The 11,413-nt window shown below is 41.9% G+C and overlaps 1 long non-coding RNA gene across 1 annotated transcript in view; it reads right to left on the bottom strand.

Annotated features, from left to right (window-relative positions):
• Positions 1–3,446: 3,446 nt before the first annotated feature.
• Positions 3,447–11,413, bottom strand: part of LOC140694619 (uncharacterized) — a 39,288-nt gene continuing 31,321 nt past the window's right edge. The window contains exon 3 of the long non-coding RNA XR_012070201.1: positions 3,447–3,680. This is a non-coding gene — a long non-coding RNA (uncharacterized lncRNA). The remainder of the gene's footprint in view (positions 3,681–11,413) is intronic.

Below are 11,413 nucleotides of genomic sequence, written 5' to 3'. Positions count from 1 at the left end.
AACCGAGAGCTCAAAACCAAGTTCAATCAAAGAGAAACAGAGCCCAAGCAAATGTACAGAAATGGACAAAGACATTGGAGATTTAGGGGATCGGTGTTCTACCGATACTCCAGATCAGCAAATTCATCCTGAATTCAAGCCAGTGATTTTCCACGAGGTCACTCAAGGAACTAGGCAGAAACCATCGGCCAGAAGAAATAGGAACAATGCGAAAGGCAGGTGTGAGTTGTGGAAGGGGTGACCCTGTGAACCTTGCTACCATGAGGCAGGATGCTCTTGTGGGCTTTCTGCACAGGCTGGCAGGCTCACATGACTCTGTTTAGAAGGATATCAGCCAACAGCTGTGCCACACGGGCTACAGCCCGAGCTGAGTCACATCTAGTAACGGTTCTGAGTTCATCCTTAGACGACATGATCAGAAGGATCTGAGAATCAATGGTGGAGACGTACCTGAATGAGTATTCCATTTCATTCCTTGGCAGTAAATCTTCAGCTTTGTGCAACATAAATATTGACAAAGATACACACAGGCACCCTGTTTGAAAGCCTGACTGCATAAATGCATATAACGGAGAAAAGCGGGCTCCGTTTCGGTATGCTAGGTCATTGTTTGGCTCGGTAACCGATGCTTCTGTGACCCAAAGCATATTCTAGTATAACCGACAGCACAGAAATCTCCACTGATGACTGACTCATTTCAGGGTATTCATAAAATAACCCCAGTTTGCCCATGGGATACAGATGGCTGTCCTGTTCCCATTGTGGGGTGGTCTGTTCTGCTCCTGAATCTGTGGCACCATTAGATTCATGACCCAGCTGCCAAACAGATCAAATTATAAGGCAGGATATTATCAGACCAAGGTCATAAAAGTATTACTGACATTTCAAGCTGAAGACATCATCTTCCAAAGAATTTAATTTCTTGTTTTCAGGATAAATTTCTTTTTATTGCTGCCTCCGTACCCTGAAATATTGTGAAAACTAGTCCTGACCACGTACCTTGGGTTTACCAAAATTGTAACGACTACTACTTTATCTCCTACCTCCTTTTCAGGTGGGCATTTTAGCTTTTAGAAGATACCTTCCCTAATTTGTCTTTTTCCCCCCCATTTCTCTGCTATTATCCACCATGGCCTTTCCAGTCTGAAAATCGTCAGAGAAAATAAGTAAAAGAAAGTAATACAGGGTCTTTGAGCTGGTGATAAGTGCTGCAGAGGAAAATAAAGGAGGGCGAGGAATGTCTGTAGGGAGAAGTGGGGCTGGGGCAGTGACCTTTGAATAAGGCAAAGATGGAGGCAAAGGGGTGGGCAGAGGAGGGGCAGAGGGAACAGTGATCACAGGCCTGGAGGTCCCTCACACTGGACACACAGCATGGAGACTGGTGTGGGCCAGAGTGAATAGGAAATAAGTGGTGATTTTGGGGGTGGAGCCTAAGAGGCTGCCGTGAGGATGTGGGCATTTTTCCCTCTGAAGGAATTGCGGAGCCATGGAGGGTCACCGAGCAGAAAAGTGATACTCTAACGTTGGATCGAACAGGTCCAAGAACCTAATATAAGCTGTACAAATCAAGGGCCAAAGAAGTGACATGCCACCTCAAATTCAGTGCAGAGCTTGAAAGAAACACAGCCTCGACTCTCAGCCCAGTGCTCTGCCCCTCCTGGATGCTGTCCCACAGAGCTGTCTCTAAGGTTATGTTTTTTCCTCACTCAGAGGCTTGTGGGCCAACTGAATGCTTCCCCCTTTTTCAAATGGCAATTTGTCCTGAAAGGAAATTGGAGTTGGCAGTGAAACAAGGCATGGACCTGTAGCCTACAGAGCTGTTGTCCCTGAAAGCAACAGCTGGCGTGTGGTGTACTCGTGGAGTTCAGCAGAAGAGACAGAGCAACAACAGGCAACTTAGCGTCCGGTTGAGCTCCGGCTGACTGCACTGCACGTCTGGATGGATTTCAAATTTGGACAGTGAGGCGGCTTCACACGAAAGGCAGGTGTATATATCATACATGCCCACACGTCTGTATGCACACACGTGGACACACACTGAGGATATGATGTGACTTGTAAAGAGCTGCCCCTGCTTGGTTTCCCACTGACTCTAGTCTCAGCGTTAACTTTTCACTGGCCATGCTCCCAGGTTTGCTATGAGATTTCTTTGCAATGGAACATGCCCTTCGCTTCACAAACTTTCCCCATTTCTTTCAATGACATTAGGGGAAGAGCAGGGAGCTCGGGGAAGTGGTGGGGATATGGACTCGAGATACCCCTGAATCTGAATCCACACTTCATGACTTATTTGTTATTTTACTTTATTTACATTCAAAATGCAATTGTTGCAGATCTCAGAAGATGATTGACACTCACTGCTGTGGCAGAATGTTGTGGTTAGTAGACCCATCACTGGATCCTCTTATTCAACACGTTCTTCCAATAATTCAGATATTACTGTATCACAAATGCCCATTTCTATATTTTGATATCTGCTTTTCAGTATAATTATCTTCCTTCTTTATTCTCTAAATCTCATGATTTTAAAACATTTTTCTGAGAAGTGGTCCACAGGCCCTTTACTTATGATAAGTTGATAAAGTGATCCTGGAGATCAAAACCACATTTAAATACTGAGATAAACTCAACTCTGTCATACACATGGCTAGGTTTAGTCTGCTTACTTTGTTACTTTGTTTAGCAATTTTTGCTTCAAACAACAAGATCCTACTGTATAGCACAGGGAACTACATTCAATTACTTAATAACCTATAGTGGAAAAGTATATGACAAGGAATATATATATATATATATGTATAAGTGAATCACTATGCTGTACACCAAGAATTAACACAATATTGTAAACCAACTATACTTTCAACAAATAAGTTGAAATAAAATTGGGAGATGAAACTTCCACTGCCCAGGCAGCTGTCTGGATGAAATGATTCAAAGCAGGCCAGGTATTAACAATCCCCCCTAACACATCAAAACCCCATGTGGGATCTTCCTTTTGAGCAGCACAGGCTAACCGGCTGTGGCCACCTGTAAATAGGGTTGAAGTCACTTAGACCCTTGGCTTGGGAACACCGTGGCCACAGGGGTGGGGGTCACTGCAGCACCTACGAGAAGGACGGGGACAGCCTGCTGCTGAAGCCGCTCCCCAGGCCACAGCCCAGAGCGCTGCAGTCAGGTCTGAGGTTCGGCCGGGAGCGCGCAGCTCCACAGCCCCTCGGGCCCCTGTGGTGCGGGTGGCGCTGAGACCACGCTCGTCCATCACCCTTCCTGGCACCCAGACACGGGAGTCTCCTGGGGGAGTTTTTCTCTGCCTCATACTTCCTGTCTCAGCCTCTTGTGGAATCCGGTCCATGCCCCAGGGAAGCAGGGCTTTAACCCTCCGGGACCCAAATCCATTACGGTTTGGATTCGGGATGAAACTTCCATGTTAACTCACCTGGCGCTCCCTTCTTGTGCTGAACTGCCCTCCCCCATCGATGGCATTAGGTCGTATTAGAAGTCCCGACATGCTTGTCCTTAGCTAAGAATCTGAGCCTCTTGCTCAGTCTTCCTCAGTGGAACCACTCATCTGTGGCAGAAAAGTTTGGGCTGTCGTCTACCCATCATTGTCCTCGGTCTTTTGGGTTTTCTGTTGGGTTATGGTTCTCGTGCAGGGATATCAATTTGCACAGGAGAAGCACCTGTAGACATTTTGAAAAATACAGACAGTGAATCCTTCCCCCTCTTCAGCCAAGGCTGGAAGCTTTCTCCCTCTAACAGGGGTTACACAATCATTTGCTTGGGAATTGACCAAACATATTGGCATAATCATAGTAAATTGCCCTTTACTCAGTGCTTGCCACGTGGCATTTTCTACTTCATGTTGTCTTTGTACCTTCAGTATCACATATAATCCCTGAATTATAGATTATAACCATTTCTGTTGAGGACACTCCTACTTGCTAATCTTGAATACAAGTATCTTTGATTCTCTTAATCTATTTCATTCCTGAGTTTCCTGTTCCTGAATTTCAAGAGCGAGTTATGGACACATGTATTTAAGGTTCTCTTATTAAATGTATCTGACTCATCCTCTAATCAAATCATATCCGGAGAAGAGAGATTTTCTCTTTTAAACATTTGCTTTTTCTTATTATATAGTAGTGCATACACACGGTGGAAAATGTAGAAAACATATAAAGTAAGAAAATTACAGCCATACATTATCTAAACACCAAAGGACAATGCTGTGTCATTTTGGACATTTAACTATTTTTCTTAATATTTTATCATAAAATTTCCCTAGGGCAAGTTGCTTAACCCTGGAATTTTACTAGCCTTTTGTCAAGTACAGAATAACATTCCCAGAAATGACCCCAACATCAAAATAGTATGTGAGGTTGGGAAGGCCACAGGGCACTCAGCTTATTCTCTGAGTCCTACAGAGAATGCTGTTAATTCACTGATGTTACGCATTCGATGCCTGTGAGTCACTCACTCACTCAGCTGGCTCGGACTGAGACCTACTTTATACCACGTGCCGATCAAGTGCTGGGGGGACCCCAGAGGGAGCCTGGATCACGGCATCACTGCTCCAAGAATCCTACTCAAGAATCCCACATGGGATTGGGGGGGTGGAGGCAGGTGAGATATGGTGAAATTCATTTCATTATGTTCCTTTAGACATATTTAAATAGCATGAAAATAGTCCCTAGCTTTGATAAGTTTTCTTTTCCCTTCCTATGTATTTTTGAGGATGGGTATAGTTTTGGTGCAGCACGAGTAATTGTTAGATCTTTGGTATGTTAGGATTTTACATGGAAAATTAAGAAGGAAACTGGCACCTTATACAAAGAGAAGAGGCACTGAGGAAAACACAAGCCACCCTCGAACTTGGCTACCATTCAGCATTCCTGGTTTTCAAACAAGGGGAACATAATTCAAAATAGATTCCCTAAATATTTTAGCCCATAGTAGAAATACATGGAGGCAAAGTTCAGCTCACTGGAACCTACAACAATGTGCTTACTTAAGCGAAGGTATAAACAGACCACAGATACTATAATGCATCCTTTACTTTAAACTAGTTCATGTGAGCAAGTTTCATTCCACATGAATTTCTCAGTACCAATTTAGGAAATATATCCTTCTTGATTGGTAAAAGTAGCTCACTGATAACCAGATTCAACAAAATTTACTGTTAAATATTTAACCTATTTCCTTCAGGAAATGCTTTTGCGTAATCTGAGTTAAGTGTTTCCTCTATCTGATCTATTTCTTTTCACAGAGAAAAGTAGTATTATTTGCACACGAGCTACTTTTACTCCTCTGGAAATATCTGAATGTGAGCTCAGGGTAAGAGTTGTCTACTGCACAGGATGGAAAAAAAGATTCATTTCACAGCGGAGATCAGAATCTTTTTCTTGAGGGGCGTGGTGAGCTGGGGGACAAGGGAAATGCCTTTGTTTAGGGACAGACCCCAGTAATCCACACTGAAGCTGAAAGATGAAGCCCTTGTGAAGAAATGTGGCAGGACACACTGACACCCAAAGGTGTTCACTCTGCAAAAACAGAAAGAAAGAAAGAAAGAAAGAAAGAAAGAAAGAAAGAAAGAAAGAAAGAAAGAAAGAAAGAAAGAAAGAAAGAAAGAAAGAAAGAAAGAAAGAAAGAAAGAAAGAAAGAAAAAATAATTTAACTGCCCTATAAACAGAATGGACAGAAACTTGGTAATAAGGGAGAGAGAAGGAAGGTTAGGAAAGGGAGGAGAAACAATGAAAGGGAACTTGGATGCGGTGGGCAGAAGAGCAGGTTTCTGGAGCCTACAATGAAGGATGATAAGAAAAAAAGTAAAGTTTAAAAAAATTACAAAGTTTAAAATAGTTTAAAAATTAAAAAATGAAGTTAAAAAAATAAAATTTTTTATAGTAACATGGAAGACTTTAAAATGATGGAGGTTTTTTATTTCAAAATTCAAGTTGTTTGAGTTTCTCCTCCATGCTCCAAACAACAGTAAGACCTGCTTGTGTAAGTGGTTTTGGGGGACACCACAGAGAGGGGTGAGCTCTGCAGTTAGGTTGGGCAGGAGCAGAATGCTGGTGTGGAAGGCAAGACAGAAGAGAGAATAACAGTTTCATGAGAACAGAAACTCAAAGCCAGAAATTATCTTAAAAAGATTAGTGTGGTAGGCAGAAAAACGTTCCCCCCCAATATGTCAATGTCCTTATCCCCAGAACATAGGAAGAGGTCAGATTCCCTGGCAAAGGGGGCCTATGTTTGCAGATGCACTTAAGGTTGCTAACCAGCTGACTCTAAGATAGACGAGCTGGATTATAGAGGTGAGCCCAGTGTAATCACCAGGGTCGTTATGGGAGGAAGAGGGAGGCAGAAGAGGGGAGAGAGGAGAGGAGATGTGACCACAGGATCAGAGTCAGAGGCACACAACCATGCTGACCTTGAGAGAGAGAAAAGAGGTCACAGGCCAAGAGACACAGGTGGCCTCTGGAAGCCAGAAAAGTCAAAGACACAGGTTCCCCTGAGGCCTTCACAAACAGCCGTGCCAATACTTTGACTTCAGCAGGCTTCTGCGTTCAAGAACACTACAAGGTTAAATTTGTGTTGTTTAGTGGGGACTTTTTCTTTTTTCTTCCTACTACCATGACGTTTGGGGATACTTGTTGCAACATCAACAGAAAGCGAATACAGTAAGCTCCTTGAAATGTTCAGAAATTGCAGATAACACTGGACTGTCCACTTTGATATGGGATTGGGCTTATGTGAACAACAAAAGGACAGTGTGACCTTTGCTAACATCTGCTTTTCTCATTTTTAGGAAGAGAACAGTAAGTCAAAACCTCTGTAGTTATTATTTTAGACAAGTATTTCTTAAAACATTATGTAACATTGTGCCTTAAGACCACAAGAGAGTCTCTGTTCTTAGAAGAACATGGATTCCGTGAGATAGGGTCTTACATCCGAGTCCCACAGTTGTCTCTTATTGGCAATGAGAGCTTGGGCAAATCATTTACCCTCTTTAAGCCACAGGATCTTCATTTGCAAAAGGAAGACAAGAATAAGGATTGTTTGGGTGATTAAATTGTACACACACACACACACACACACACATATATGTACAACATTTAATACAATGACTAGCACATACTAGACACTCAACAAATTCGTGTTATGGATTTTTAAATGCATGTATAAAAGGAGGAGAAAGTTGCAGGAAGTTGTGGGAAAACTTAGTTCACGGTCCCAAGAAGAGCCATCTCTCAAAGGGCTCTGATCAGTCAGTCCCCAGTGATGGGCTAATAAGCAGAAACTATAGCACATGAGGATTTAAGTTAAACATAAAAAAGAAGGTATTTAAGCATAATTATTAAACAGAAGGTACGTTTACACTTTTGGCTGGATCATCTTATCTGGAGAGCTTTAATAAGCAGAGAGTCTCCCCTGTTCTAGAGATGGGCATGCAGGAAAATGACTTGGATGGGTGGGCTGTTCTCACACAAAGATCACATGACTTAGTCCTCAAGGAAGTAACACCTCTTGTACGTTATTCCAGATTGACTGTCCTCCCATGATTATTGTCAGCTGTGTCATCAGTTCAAGGAGACAGCCACCTGGGTGACACTGGAATATTAGAAAGAAAATCTCATTTAAATTTTAGATAGCTCTAACATGAAATAAAGTCATTATTTTATGCCTAAAAAAATCTAAGGAACAGAGAGTAAAGACACTCTTCATTGGGAAACTAAGAGAAAATCTGAAACAGCTTCGACTGTCAGAACACAAAGCTGTATTCACATGTCTTCATTTCTGTATTTTCACAGCCAATACACCAGATCTCCTGGATAAGTCACAAATCTGCCCTTAAAGAATGTGATGTAGAAACACGAGGAGAAGTAGTTGACAAACTGGAACAAGAACACCTTCATGGCTAGGTTGTTCTCATAGTCAGTCTGGTCCTTGGGAACTCTGCAGTTAGAATAAAGAAAAGTATAGTCTGTAAAACTGTGAATGGCTTTTAGATCCTAATCAAAGCCACGGACACATGAGTTAACATGCCAAATATGTGTATATATATATACACACACAAATCACAGTGTTTTCATTTAAGCTGTTTTGAATTCCTTAACATAGCTACTATGCTAATTCCAAGTGTACACACTGTGGTAAGAGTTTATCCCATTATGAACGTAATATCCCACAAGGCAAAAAAAAAAAAAAAAAGTCACCCGTTCCTTAAAATTTATAAGCACAACTGTATCCAATGGGCAAGAACTGTCCTCTGTCAGGTGTAAGTTGACAGAAAGCTACTTCTATACATCCTGCTAATTGATATTCTCTTGTCTCCCTGAACGGCAGTAAGGTAGGACTATTGAAGAAAACAAACAAAGCACGGGGCAACTTGCTAGAAGCATTTGGGGAACATAAAACGGGTCATCCTCCTAGTTCTGAATTTGAATTGGTCTTAGTGTTTTCAGAAGATGACCACTGAGCAGACCACTGGGAGAACCACCCAGCCACATGCAGCGTGTGGGAAGCACTTAACTTGGGCCGCTAAGCCGCTGGCTGGGATACAAGCCAGAGAGAAGAAACATTTATTAAAGAAGCCACAGCTGATGAGAATGGAGCTACACTAACAAGAAAAGCATGGGGGGAAGACATATAACACTGTGATTACTTGTCCTCTCTGTAACACACAAGCAAATGTGCCACTGGAACCACGACCATCTTCCACTTATTTGCAATACAGAGACTATTTACTTTCAACAATAGGGTACATGATCTAATGTAATTGAAATTATTATTAAGCACTGACCTGTTTACACAGAGCTTGGACATTCTAATCCTTCCTTTGTCCCTTTCACTAATGCAAAGCTGGAGCTAATTCACTTCTCACATAGGCTAGAGAAAATACGTTTACACTTGAAGTTTTCTAAAGACTGTAATGTACTGGAATTGAAGTGCCTAAGAGACACAGTCTCTGTTTTGACCTGGTTCTAAAACTGGTGTAGAAATGACCTCAGCTGCAGGAGGAGCTTACCAGAGTCCGTCATCACGATTGCCGGTTTCTCATGTATGGCGTTCAGGGTCACGATGATGATAAAACTGATGAGGGAAGCAGTGATGGGCGTGGCCCACCTGCACAGTCAGGTACTTCTGGATTGGGTCTCTTCCATTCAGGTTCTTGGGAAGTTTTGCAGAAAATACAATGAACACTGAAAGTCCATAGACAATGATCCCAATAACTCAAACAATGGTCAACAGGACCTGACAACCCAAAAACCCAGCAGCATGAGACTCACTAATGATCGTATTTTTACACAGAAAACTTGCCCCCACCCCACGCTTAAACAGACAACATGCATGTGCTGTAAACCTCACATAAACGTGAGAAGTGATGTAAATCGCACGTAAATGCCACAAGAGACGTGAATATCAGGCATGTTAAACTTTAGGGGAGGAGGAATGAAGGATGTCAAAAAGAATGAGTGCATCCACTAATGTAACATGCTGACAGCAGGAGCAGCTGTGTGCAGGGCATAGGGAATATATGGGAACTCCAATTTCTGTGACTATTTCTGTAAACCTAAAACTGCACTAACGAAGGAAGCCTGTTAAGTATATCTTTAAATGGGTGAAAATGGAGTAACTGGTGGCATGTTCTTTTGGAGACAAGTCTGTGATAGCAGAACCAATGAAAGTATCCCTTCTACATCTATAGAAGTACTTAGGTTATGAACTAGTTGTAACCAATGAAGGGGATATGCTTCCTTCCAAGGGAGAACCTATCACTGATTCAGGGGTCAGCAGGTGCTAGCTGTCGTCTTCATTCTGAATAGGACCAGTGAAGCTGCGGACATGCCCTGAGGGAAATAGTGGAAGTGACAGCAGGTCTCTGCTGATGAAAGCTTCACATGCTTCTCATACTCCTTGAGATCTTAAAATGGCAGGTACTCCTACTCCCTGCATTTGCACAAGATTCATGTCCCTGATCCGTTGTAGTTCTGACTGTGTGGACCCAAGGGCAACGGGGGTGTCGGAAGCATAATTTTCACGTGGCTGATAGGGTTTCAGTTCCTCACTAGGCAGGTTATTTTCTGGCCACTGAAGAATGCACATTAAAGATCCCATTTTTAAACTGTTTTCCTTCCATCTACCTTCTTGGTCATAGTCCAGAAGCATGTACTCAGTGTCCCTGGCTGCTCCTGATGGCTGCCCCAGAGAGAAAGCTACAAAGAATGTGAATTTCAAGACTAAGTGAACCACATCATGTTACTTACAGTAATAGCAGGAAGCTGGCTTGCACCTGCAGGGGAGAGCAGAGGGAGTGTTTACAAGCCTCTCCTGGAGCCAAACTCCTGATCTGGATCCCAGCTCTGATGCTAGCCGTGGGGCCTTGTGCAAATTTCTTAACCTCTAGGGGCTTCAATCTCCTCACCCATATAATGGGGGGATAATAATAGCAATTTATAGGACTATTGTGATGAGTCAATGATTTACTAATTGTGAAAACAATTAGAACATTAACCACAGGCATGTGAAAAACTCTACCTAAGTATTAGCTATGAATATGGTGACCAAAGTCTTAAAAAGGTGTTTTTCTTAGTTTTTAAGCCATCAGTTTGTAGAGAAAGCATTTTATTTCCTCCTCTACTCTCTTTCATCATCCTTTTCTTCACAGTTAAGGCTTCATGCTTGGGGAAGGAATAACTTTTTGGTGTGTGTGTGATTAAATGTGAAAATTAGTTAAGGCTGAGAAAAATGTATTATAGAAGGTATATTAAGCCTTCCTCTCTTGTACAGCACATATAGGCCATTTAAATAGTATGCATTTTTAAAAAGTCTGCATAATAATTTTTTAATTATGTATTAAGTAATCATAATAGTTAAGATTCCTTAAATGCTTACTATTGCTTCAGCACACATCTATTTTTCTAAATCCTCACAATCACTCTGTGGGGAATGTAATATTATATCTCTTTTACAAATGAGGAAATAGAGCCATGTGGAGATGATGCAATTTGCCCCAAATGAAGCATCTATTAAGTGAAAGAACTGAAATACTCAAAGAGCCCAAAGACACACTAACTGTATAGCACTGTCTCCTACATGGTCTGTGAAATCAATTCTAATTCATTTCAGAACTTTTACAAACTTGACACATTTCCATTTTTCTTCCAAGCACTTAATGGGTTCAGTATTTCTTACAAAACAGGAAAGCTTTCCATTCTCCTTCCTCAAGTTTCTTCTTACTTATCATCTTTTCTGATCATAACTTTAATATTTGCTCATTAAAGAAAATTTGAAAGTACTCAGTAGTGGACAGAACTGCTGTCCTGTATCTGTCCCCAGTCTTAGGAGAGGACCCAGAATTTGCTTTAGGATAAATAACCTGCCTTCTGTTTTTAGTCCTGTGATTTAAGCT

The sequence above is a fragment of the Vicugna pacos genome, unplaced genomic scaffold, assembly GCF_048564905.1.
Source record: "Vicugna pacos unplaced genomic scaffold, VicPac4 scaffold_66, whole genome shotgun sequence".
NCBI lineage: Eukaryota > Metazoa > Chordata > Mammalia > Artiodactyla > Camelidae > Vicugna > Vicugna pacos.
This window is presented reverse-complemented; position numbering and strand designations above follow the sequence as displayed.